General features: G+C 38.8%; 1 long non-coding RNA gene across 2 annotated transcripts in view; it reads right to left on the reverse strand.

The window, feature by feature from the left end:
* Positions 1-777: 777 nt before the first annotated feature.
* The window catches only part of LOC144366193 (uncharacterized), a 205,994-nt gene continuing 194,219 nt past the window's right edge, over positions 778-12,552 (reverse strand). For both annotated transcript variants that reach the window (XR_013425138.1, XR_013425137.1), the window contains one exon: positions 778-1,108. This is a non-coding gene — a long non-coding RNA (uncharacterized LOC144366193). The remainder of the gene's footprint in view (positions 1,109-12,552) is intronic.

Consider the following 12,552-nt stretch of genomic DNA (forward strand, 5'->3'; position numbering starts at 1 on the left):
GTTTTTCATCCCTGTGACCAAAAAAAAGAAAAAAAAAAATCTGACAAGAACTACATGGAGGAGGAAGGGTCAATTTGGCACATGTACTGAAATGAGGTAGAACATCATGGCATAAGGACCCCACAGAAGAGGAAAGCAATTTAGGGCATGGCAACAGGAAACAGGAAGTAAGCTCCACTCACCAGAGGTGAAATATAAACCCCAAAGGCACACCCCCAGTGACCTGTCACCCATTCACACCTACCTGCATACAGCTTTTACTCAGTCAATTCATATGAGTGGACTAACCCACTGGTTAGGTTACAACTCTCCTAATCATTTCACTTCTGAATGTTCTTGCTTCATATGTGAGCTTTGGGGGGACACCTCGTATCTAAACCACAACTTAGTGTCTTTTGGATATTGTGTGTTGTATTCTCATATCCCATCATATCTATGAAGCAGCCATCTGTCTCTCCTGCTTTGGGTGCACTGAGTGCATTTTTTAATTACAATATTTTCAAATTACAATGGGTTTATCAGGACGAATTCTATCCTAAGGTGGAAACATCTGTATCAGTAAACCAAATGCTTTGAGTTTTGCTCCTCCAGTTTCTAAAATAGGCAAAATTGAAAGGTCACCTGACTTCTCTGAGCCTCACTTATTTTTCATCTTTGAGTGGGAATAATATCCACCTTACCTCACAGGGAGGCTGTGAGAACCAAACAAGAAATTTATGCAAAAATACTTTGAAAATTTTCAAAAATATTCATTTCTAAGACATTTTTAGGGCTTGAAAATGCTAGCAAAGTAGCATGCATTATTAAAGTAATAGATGGTATTTTAAGCCAGAAGTTTTCTATGAATGGAGAAAAGAAAATAGTCTTGGCAGCTTATGCAATGACCCTTTGTAGATACTTTTATTTCTCAAAGATTGGGGTTCATCATATTCATGGTGTGGGAGTGAGAGTCCATGTATTTTACTCCATGTAGGATGGGGAGGGAGGCTGTGCATCTTCCAGCTCTATTGTGAAATTTCTTTCCTGTGGCATTTTATTCCATTTCTTCTTTTCCAAGTTCTCCATTCTTGTTCTCAACTGTTAGGACTCCTGCTATTACTCAGGATACCTAGAATACAAAATTTATAATTGTGGCGTTTATTAGTCTGTGTGCATGTGTGTGTGTGTGTGTGTGTGTGTGTGTGTGTGTATATATATATATATATATATATATATATATAGAGAGAGAGAGAGAGAGAGAGAGAGAGAGAGAGTCAAAGGATCGCCAGAGCAGGAAAACTACAATGTACAGTGTTGTGGTGTGGTTTAGTCAGTTTTTAATCCCTGTGACCAAAAAAAAAAAATCTGACAAGAACAACATGGAGGAGGAAGGGTCAATTTGGCACATGGTTTCAGATATATATATATGAAAGAAAGAGAGAAACTGCCTTTATTCTGACTTTTTGTTCAGGACCTTAATTGATTGGGTGATGCCCACCCACAATGATTGATGGTGGATCTTTCTTATTCAGGAAACAGCTTCGATTTATTTTGGAATATTCTCACAGACCCAGAAATCATGCTTCTTTACCAGATCTCTAGTATCCTTTAACCCCAGTCAAGTCGACATCTAAAATTAACAATCAAATGTGATAAGGCAGGGAATCCTATTCAGAATTTCATGGGTACATTCTGTGTCTAAGTGTTGAATTCCTACCAGTCTGCCAGCTCTGCAATGCCCTTCCTCCAGGGCACACTCCCTCTTTTAAATTGCACCACAATAAATATTCTCCCAAGGCAATACCACTCAATTGGGGTCCATGTCACTGAGGACTGAAAAGCTTACTAACATACACCATAAATGCTTCTTCTGTCTTGCTAGAACATTGTAAATGGAAAACCTAGGATTCTGGGTAGGAGGAGGAAGAGTATTCCCAATAAATACTCAGAGGATTAGTGAAATAAGAACAAAGCAAGTCAATCATTGCCATTTAAAAAAAAAAAAGAAGAAGAACATAGGCAAGTGTTTGTCTGGGAACAGTGGCTGTAACTTTGTTCGTTATGACACAGTCATCTGTTTTCAAACCTGGACCACCTTCTTGGTGAGCAAAACATCTCCCACACCAGAGGCACTTCTGTGTCCTGTCACAGAGTCAAGGGTTTCTGATACATTTGCTAACATTCTGCTGCTCATAGCAATAAACCGAATTACATCAAGGGAGAGGTGGTGACAACAGCATTTCTAAGTCTCCATTTTGCCCCTATAATTATGATAGTTCATGAAGATACTGGCCTTAAGTCTATCTTGGAATCAGCAGAAAACAACCGTTTTCCATTCGGAAGCAAGCACAATGACTGATTGGAGTAGGTATAAAAATCGCTTTCTGCTTTATGATGTGTGGATTAATGAAAGTATTAAACCATTCTAATGATAGATAAGGAAATTATTTCCACTGTAGCTGAAAGAAATAAAACGGCTCCATCTTAAATTAAAGAGGTCTAAAACTTTGCAAGCTCATCAAAAGTGCATGAGCAACAAAGAGGTATGAGTTTACCACCCATTCTGGAGCACCTTAATTTCTTAACATCCATCATTTTTCCGCTTCATTACTGTTGGTGTGCTTCTCAAAATCTTCTGGGAAATCTAATTTTTGCAGAAAAGAATAATAAACGTGGGTCAGGCTGACACCTTTTTAAAACAGAGAATACTGGGATTTTCCCCATTTTATTAGCATGCTGCACTGTTAATTTTATTTCATTGACACCGTTGCCTTTGTAACAGCTGTGTTATAAGCTTCGATGGAATGATTTACTGCTCAAAGATTAAATCTGGACTTGGACAAATCCAAATGATTTCATACATGAGAAGGTCACAGTTTGCATGTATATTTGTAAAATTTGGTCAGATTTTGTTCATAGAAACAGCATAATTTTTTACAGAAAATAAGAATATTAAGAGTGATATCATAATATTTGTATTAGGCATTTCCTATGCACTACAGATTATCTCAGTCCTTCATCTAATCTCAGTCACAGTTATGGTCCCAAGTTCAAACCAAACTTCAGCCCCCTCTTTTGAAGTCCAATCTCTGACCTGAGCTGCCGACTCTTTCTTTAATGTAAAGTTATGGCCTGAGACACTGACAGAAATTTAGCACTTGTCAACACACAACTGAGAAGTTCAGTGAACTGATGTTCATGAGGCTACCCTTGATCAGTGGGTCACAAACTTAGGAATCATGCTTTCCCTTTAATACCCTGAGCAAGAAATTGCAAAACCCATTTTATAAGATCCTCAGAAATCATTCACCCTGAACAGTGACCAGATCAATAACTTGTCTTTGTGTTGTCCTCACTTCTGTCCTTATTTCTCCGTTCCTTCATACTTGCTGAGATTGCATTCACAAATAAACCACCTCCTCATGAGTCCCGCCCCCCCCCACATACTTAGCACTAAGGAAACCCATACTAAGGAAATATTCCCTTGCCTGTCTTCAGAGATGTTAATTTTTAGTCACCTGTCCTGAAGTTCTCTCTTCTCTTACCCACCACTAATTACTCATGGGAATATTATGCACTCAATCAGGGAATCACAGACCCTTTCGGTACGAGGTCAAGGTAGATTAATCACCTGTTTTCATTTGGCACGTATTAGACTTTCTTGCCTTAGGTCTCTGATCTCTGCTCCAGAGGTCACCCAGGGTCAAAAAAGGTCTTCATCTCCCTTCTTGGGATCAACTGCCTTTTGTAAGTTCAAGAAAAACTAAGGCCTCTAACATCCTCCATGCAGTGCTTTTTCTTGTTTCATTGGGCATTTCCCAATAGACTAGAATACTTTTTTAGCTCGGTTTTCTGTCTCATGAGCAGCCATTAATATTGGGCAACCAAATTTCTGTCTCAAAACATACAAATCACTATTAGACTTTTAAATCCATTGATAAGAGATGAAAGTTCTAATGTAATCTCTGAAAATCACATGTATCTATCATTAAAAGGAAAATTATTCAAGACTGTTTGTTCCTGATCTAAAATAAGATCTTCCTCTACATTGATACTCTCACAAAGGACTTAGATTTTTTGAATTCAGATTTTGTTTATCTTCAATACCTGGAAAATTTTCTCCGACTTATTAACAAGATTCTAGTATATATTAGACTAAATTAGACCGCTGAGATGCTAAAGCATGCCTTGATTTCTGTATTTTAAAATATTTTCAGTTGTGCATTATAGTTACATATAATAACAGATTCTGTTTTGACATAATCATACATGCATGGAATAAATTTGCCCCATTTCATTCTTGACTCCTTTATTTTCTGATTTAATCCCTGAAACTCCAAAGAAGTATTCTATAAATCAAGGGTGCAAAACTTGTTTCTAGAATTAATAATGAGGAAACTATGACAATTATGGAAGTGCTGATACTATTTTCTTTCAAATGCAATGTGAACGTAAGGTATGTCTCTAGCTGATCACTGAATCACTTCAACATTGATGCACAGGAAACATTCATTGTGAATAACTTTTGAACAAAGTATTATGGATAAATGGACAGTGGTTACAGAAAAAGCCAATAGTTATAAAGGAGTGGATATTCTAAGAAAAATAAAAACGAAAAATTTCAGGCTGTAGACAAGAGAGTGATTCTTGGTCTCAAACCATGCAGGCATTTGTGAACTCCTTGAGGAGCCAATGGGGATTTCATTTATGAAGAACCTCAAGGGAAAAGCTTCTATCCCAGTACTTTACACAAGAATGGAGATATGCTCCATGGGATATCGCTTTTACTCCAATTCACCACTTGCTTTTATATTCTAGGCATTGCTCCTGTTACCAATGCATGAAGGTCTGAGTTGACAACACCATCTTTGAGGTTTCTATCCCAAAACTGTTCTACAGACTCTCAATTGGATACCTATAGACACACACTCAACCAGTTGATGCATGCCATATTCATTTCTTGCAACCTGTTTGGAAGGGATTTAACTCTCCAATGAGAAACTGCAATTGGTGGGAAAGAGATGCAATGGATAACAGTCCCTCTGTGCACCTTGGGTCAAGAATTCTCACCTTTGTTTTACATGACACTTCAAAGGATCTATAGAGGGGTTAATCCACAGTTGAGATAAACTTAGTAATTTATCCTTCAATTAGCTTTCTTTCCATTTTTTCACTCTTAGAAATTCCTATCGCCAAATTGTTGGGGCCACTCATTCCTTGTTTCCTCCTGGAAACACACACACACACACACACACACACACACACACACACACACACACACTTCATTTTAGCTCTAGTTTTAATGGGGAACAAATCTAAAATAGTTTGAATTTTGAATGGTAAGTGCCCTAGAAAATAGTGCTTTGGTACAGAGTCCTAATACTGAACCACTACAAATCTTGTAATGCTGGTGGTAAATGGAGTGATGGTAGACAGTGCTTGGCTTAAAAAAGCACTATGGAATTGTCACATAGTAGAATGGAATAAGATGAAGTAGGAAGTTGAATCATTAGCTTATACAGGATAGCGATATTTAAACCATATCTGGGCAATTAAATTATAAATGATATTAAGTTGAATGGTAGCTGTAGAGGCCTTGAGAAATGAATATGACATGCTCAGAGTTAGGCAACTGTCAACTCAAGGCATAACACAAGAGTTAGAATGACTCTCTGCACATATTTAAAAAGACACCTAATTCCAATATCCACAGGGTGTTTGTGCTGAATATCAAACTCAGGGCTGAGCCCAAACTACTTAAGCTACAATGTTGAGTAAATGCAAACCCTCAAAAAAATCTGTGTAATACCTTCAGTATTAGGAGGAACCAAGTGATATCCTCAATTTGAATTCATCAGCATGAGTAAATTGAATGCTCTAATCTTCTCCTAAACCCCTACAGCCAGAAGAAGTGGTAGCTTTCTTGTAAGTAGTGGCCTTGAGATATGGTCAATATTTCCCAATTTATATATGTAAATTGGGATATCTGATCTTCTAAATGTTGGCGAAAACCTTCCTCACTGCATCCATGATGTTAACTATGGTCAACACAGTCCAAGAAAAGAAACACAATGCACATTATAGAAGAAAATAGTGTACACATCCCTCCCCCATATTTTGAGCTATCTGATTATTTACTGGGAGAAAGCAGAGTATACTATGTTAGAATGAGTCTGAGGGTATTTGATCAGTGAGGCTGAATGTAAGGCTGCGCAAGAAATGGACAAAAGTGAACAGAAGGTTGGTAGCAGGTGCCACAGTGAAAAACCATGCTTTCTCACTGAGTTTTCTCATGTAGTTGAGGTCTCATTTATTGAAAGCAAAGCAGGGTCCCCTTTAGGAAGGACTCCACAGTACCACTGCTTACACACTTAATATATAACATCCCATCACTTTTCCATAAGTATCTTACCAGAAAGGTCCTTACTAGACCTTTGGGTGCTTACCAAAAAATGTGTACTCTAGAGAGAGATGTATATCCACCATTAGCAATTGTTGTTGGTAAGGCCTCTGAATCAATATTGATACCAGTGCTCTAGTAGAGGTATCGTGGAACCTAGAATGTGGGTTTATGATCAATCATAAATGGAGTACTGGCATAAATTAATCTTGTAAAAGGATCATTGGTTTAATGACACATCCCAGATCTGAGTACATAATTGGGATATAGTACCTGGCAGAGACCTACCATTTGTGTCTCAGCCTATAGAGACAGAGCCAGTCCTCATTCCTGTTCTGTGGGATTACTTTCCAAAGAAACCATCTATATACATGCCCTCATTTCAGATTATGCTTTCAGAGAGGAATCTAGCTTAAACAATGCCTCAATGAACTATATAAACCAAGACTCTTTTCTAAATTTTCTAATAAAATCATGGGGAGAAAAGTTGTATTGCTTGCTTCTGAGCTTGACCTATCTGCTGAATACCTGTAATAGGAAAGAGTCATCATACAGGTGAACCTGTTTGTGAAGGAAGCCATCAGAGAACAAAGAAAATATGAAAACAAGCCAATTACTCATAAAGCTATGTGAGTCATCACACATACACGTTTCCTTAATTCATCAGATAATTAGGTCAGTTTGTTACATTGTACACATAAGCAATTTTGATTTATGTTTCTGCAGAAAATGTACACCTATGAGAAACTCAGGCACTTATTCCTGAGTGGTCTGGGCCCCTGGTTACATGCACTCATTAGGATACGGTAATGTACTGTTAAAATTGGACATGAAAGTGCCAGTAGACATCCCAGTGTATCAAGTGTCAAAGAGTCTTCCCTGTCCTGACAAGGAAGCACACTGTACTTTTTGGTGATCAGTGTCAATTACAATTGCTTATATGACAATTTCTTTTTACTTTTCCTGCTGATCTGCTGCCATGAGGAAACAAAAGTGACCAAGTGCAGCTGCAATTTTTAAGGTGAGTGAAATTCGTGTTGTATCTCCTGGATAAGAGGAACACTCACCCAAGCTTGCCCAGAAATGAAGGGAATTCTGGGAGACTGGATTCTTGATTTTAGGTCCTAGACAGTCCTAGGACAAATTTATCACATTATTCTTTATAAAGGTATTTCCTCCTTAGGAAGAAGGTGTTTGCTAGGTATGTTGGGAATCACCTGTCTTCATCCTGTAGATCCTAAACTCATATATTGGGATCTAGCTCTTGGCATCACAAGGCTATATAATGAGTGTTGGTTTAAAAATTTGCCCTACACTGAGAGAATGTCAACTCTAGCTGGCTCCTCAGTGGTGACTTTCAGAGACAATGGTACTGTGTAGCTTGTTCTCTAACCCTGGTGTGTTAGATCTTTTGAAGAGATTGGGGGTTAAGAGTCTTTTATGAATTAAGCATGATGGGTGCACACATGGACCTATGCAGCCCAAGCAAAAGGACTATACCAGGTATTTCCTATTCCCTGCTTAGTAGAACCCATGCAGGGATACACTCAGCCATTTCTGGTGTCTGCACATGTCTGAGTGTGGACCAATGCATGACTCATCAGAGCAGGAGCCAGTGGGTAAATATCCTCCTTTTCTATTCCTTGTGATATAATATGAAGCTCATTCTATGTGACTTCTCATAAAATTCCTCATGGGATCCAGCCCGCTTTGACAGTGGTGATAAACTCCATGACCCACTGTTAGATTTGTCTGTCCTTCTTCCCTCTTTCACTTTTCACTGATTTTCCGAATAGACTTCCAGTGCATCAACCTTGTTTTGGGCATGTAGGTGTGACGTTTGGGAGCTGGTTAGCCTAAAACCAACATCCTGATGCTTTGTGAAAGTCACAGTGATTGCTGCAAGCTACAGAAATCTAACCCAAACTGGTTTAAACACACAAAGTGACTCATTAGCCAAATTAGCTGATAAATCCAGGTAAGTGTGGATCCAGGGGCTTAGATCATTGTATTAGTCATAGGCTCTGTCTCCTCTTTCTGCTCTGCTTCTTTTCCTTGGTGGCTTAACCATGAAGATTATTCCTGTGCACGATGGCCTACTTATAGCAAAACAGTCTCAAGTTCAGCAGAAAAAAAAAGATATTCTCTTTCTCAGCAATTTTAACAAAAGATGTGGACTTAGATCTCTTTGTCTCCTTGTCTTAGATAGGTTGGGTTGTATTCCCCCCCAAATAAAAATCCACACCTTTTTATGATCAATCTTAGTTACATTTCTAACCCTGGAGCTGCGTGGGAGACACCAGACCCTCATCTCAGCAATGTGGATTGAGTGTAGGGGTGGTTCATTGAAGAAGAAGAAGAAGAAGAAGAAGAAGAAGAAGAAGAAGAAGAAGAAGAAGAAGAAGAAGAAGAAGAAGAAGAAGAAGCAATTGCCATGAATAGGAATGGATGTTGGACAGGCAGAAACAAAGCTCCACTCCATGATTCAGGCCTCTCAGTTTTATGCCCCAGTCCATTTTCATAAGTAAAACTCGTGCGCTTGTGTGCTCCCTGCCCCGAGTTGCCACCTGAAACAGGACACACTGCCCTTCTGCCAGGAACCCCTAGTTCTCCTACCCCTTTACAAACCCACCATTAGCCCCTACATCTACCTCTGTTCACCAAGTGCTGGGAGCTTCCCTGAGTGCTGCGACAGTCTCCAGTGCTCTCTATGAGGTGCTCCGTTTCTTCACAGGACCCTCACAGAGGAAAAATCACTCATTCATCAATGTCCCTTAACGCTGCTTTTTTTCACATGTGGGCATTCAAGCAGCAAGGGAGGCCTCCTGAGGTCATCGGAACCTCATGAATGCCTCTTGTCAACTACCAGGGAGGCTCCATAATAAACAGAGAGGCAGGCTGAGGCAAGGTGGCGGCTCAATTCATCATGGAACTAATAGAACATATCCATGGAGTGATCAAAGAAAGATGCAGGGAAGAGAAAAAGGATGCATTGCTAAAAAACGTGTAGCAGAACTTTTAGTTTTTGATATTTAATGCACAAGGCTGAGACTTGAAAATGGATTAGTTTTTCAGGATCTCGTGAAACATTTCTATCTTAAATCTCAAGGAGAGGAGCAGTCTCTGTCCACTCTGCTGCTTGCAACCTATGCAGTAGGGAAAATTTAGACGTTCCTGTGTGGATCACGTACTTTTCTACCTATTTACAGCCAAAGGAACGGAAGAACACTGCTTCAGACACACTATTGAGTGGCCTATGGTTGATGTCCGAGGCAGTGTGGAACAAAGGGTTCTATGCCTAGGTGGCCTAATTAATTTCCTCCCTGGTCTTGAACTGCAACTTAAATTTTTTCCCATCACTTCATAAAGTGTCATCACTTTGTCACTCTGTGAATAAATGGAGAAAGCATATTTAGGTTAGCGCTAAGGACTTATCCTACTGGAAAGGGGACTTAAGCTTTCTGATTTATTTATGGTGAGTTCAAGAATGTCATTTCTAAAGTAAAAACAACTAGAAATTAGAGCATGATTCATGCATGGTCAGATAGACAAGGTGCATTGGAGGCTTGACCAGAACCCCAGCCCTCTCTCAGCTACGGTAAGAACCTGGATTCCCAAAACAACTGAAAGAGTACATTTTGATTGCTTCTCTTGCTCTATGTAGGACTTAATTAGATGGCTTTATCAGAAGAATTATGCCCCCTTTTTATCAAATTCAAAATAATCTGTTTATTTAGAAACACTTATTCTCCCCAAACTGGATTACGTTGCAAATTGACATTAGATTTAAATAGGATTAAAAGTATCCCCCCATGATTAAATATTTCTTGGCTAAATATTGCCTGTAGATTACATTCCAAATTCTGGCAACCTATATGAAAACTTTTATGATTTTGTTTTGACCTGACATAACCACCAAGAGTTACAATTCTATTCTATTTCCCAAATATAACCTGTTTGTTGATATATTATGATTTTGTAAGTGTTTTAAATTTAGTCTGAAATGACCTTCCCTGGCTGGTGTTACCTTTCTGGGAAGCCTTTCCAAATCTCAGCCCCTCCCTCCTCTGTGCCTCTCAAGAAAAGTACCCTTTTAAGTTTATTATTATTATTATGACTATCAAACCTCAATTTTCCACCACAAATCATAGAAATGAATTGCAGAAATGGATACTTACAATGCATGAATAAATAAGTTATATCTTAGAGTTACATGTTGATAGTTGATGATGACTTGTTTGTCTTTTCTCTTTCCTCCTTTTCATTTTTTCATCTTTGTTGTCTCAAGTTATTTTCCACTAATTTAACGAAGTTTACTTATTATGTGTGTGTAGTTTACTTTGTGTACATCCCTGTAGACAGGACACAATCTCTGGCCTCATGATACAGCCATTTTGGCATCATGTGACTCTGTGTCTCATGGTGTATGTTCAATAATGATTAGGATCATGGAGGAAAGCAAAACAGAGAAAACAGAGAGAGAAAGATTTTAAATAATGTGTCCAAGAATGTTTTCACTTGGACATATTTGAACAAATTGCTAAAAAAAAAAAAAAAAAAAAGTAAAGGAGAAACCAATCTGGGAGATAGTAAAGGCCAGGAGCAAGAACATGCCCAGTGTGCTATACAAAAGCCAGGCAGCCAGTAGGGCTGGAGGAGGTGGTGAGCATAGTCCCTGACATGACAGTGAGTTAAGGATGCCTGGTCTTATATTCTCACGGTAAAAATATGATACATAATTAAATCAGTTAGCCACTACTATATGAGAGGCTTTCTGAGAACTAGTGGCTGAACACAGCAGCAATTTATTATTTCTCATGAATCTCCTAAGCTGAGCAGCTATGCCAGTCTAAACTAGGGTTGGCAAATATCAACTGGGCTTACTCATGAGTCTCAGTCAGCTGGCAAGATGGTTAATGCCTGGGAAATCTTGGATGGCACCTGCTAAGATAACTTGGCTGTGATCTGAGTCATCTTTCATCCTCCAGCAGTCTAGTTAGCTCACCTTTCTCCTCTTGGCTATCCAAGGAAAAGGACAGAAGCATGCACAGCCTCCAGAAGGTGCACATTGTCATGTCTGTCATATTCTAGAGGCCAGCAAAATTCACAAGACCAGCATAGACTTAGGGTGGGGAAATTGAACCCACTGCTTAATGGGACCCCTGCAAAATCATACTCCAAAGGACATGGATATACAGAGATGAGTGGAGAACTTGAACTATTTTAGCAATAAATCAAATTATCAATCATGTTATTCACATCCTCTCACATAAATATATCCTTACCCACTATCAAAGAACCCTAAAGACTAATACACTCATGGATCACACTCAAAATCCATCACTTTTTGATCAAATTCACATCTGAATATGGTATCTCTTAGTGAAGAGCTATAAATCCAAAACACAGGTTCCTCTACTCCTTGCCCAGTATAAACTCAGTGGTGAGCTGGGGCAGGGTGTGTACAACAGATGATACCACTGAGAAAGAACAAAAATGGAGGATGAGAAGTTCATAATTCACAGCAATTCCAAAATCATACAGATGTTACTAGATACCTTGACTCTTGGGACTAAGAGTGTTGTTTGATCAGGCCCAATTCTCCCTGCAAGTGGTATGTATCCCATTGATACTCAGTGTTTTGGTACACATCCCATTGATACTCGTTGTTTTGGGCTGTGCCTTCTGAGATTAATTTCCTTATTCATCCTCTCTGGTCACTTAGGAAGGTGGTATTTTATAATATAATATATACTTTGGGCAATGTTTTAAACCTACTTCCAACATATTGTAAATACCTTGGATGTGACAAGCTGCTATAGAAAAATTCCCTTAATATTCTTATAAAGGATTTTTTTTCCTCAAAGTATTGTATGAATCCAGGCTTTCTAGAGAAACATACATAACCAATAGAACACTGATAAATACATATGCAGAGAAAGAATTTATTTTAGAATCATGATTCATATGATAATTGAGGCCAGAAATGCCCAAACCTGCTGGGCGGGCCAGCAGGCTGGAGATTCAGTAAAGAGCTGTTGATTCACTCAAGTTCAAATGCCATCTGCCACTGCCACTTGCTTGGGTAGGTCAGTGTTTTGTTCTGTCAGCCTTCAAGTATTTGGGTGAGGCTTGCACACAGTAAGGAGAGCAATCTGCTTTACTCAAAGATG

The sequence above is a fragment of the Ictidomys tridecemlineatus genome, chromosome 1 (assembly GCF_052094955.1).
Source record: "Ictidomys tridecemlineatus isolate mIctTri1 chromosome 1, mIctTri1.hap1, whole genome shotgun sequence".
Taxonomy (NCBI): Eukaryota; Metazoa; Chordata; class Mammalia; order Rodentia; family Sciuridae; genus Ictidomys; species Ictidomys tridecemlineatus.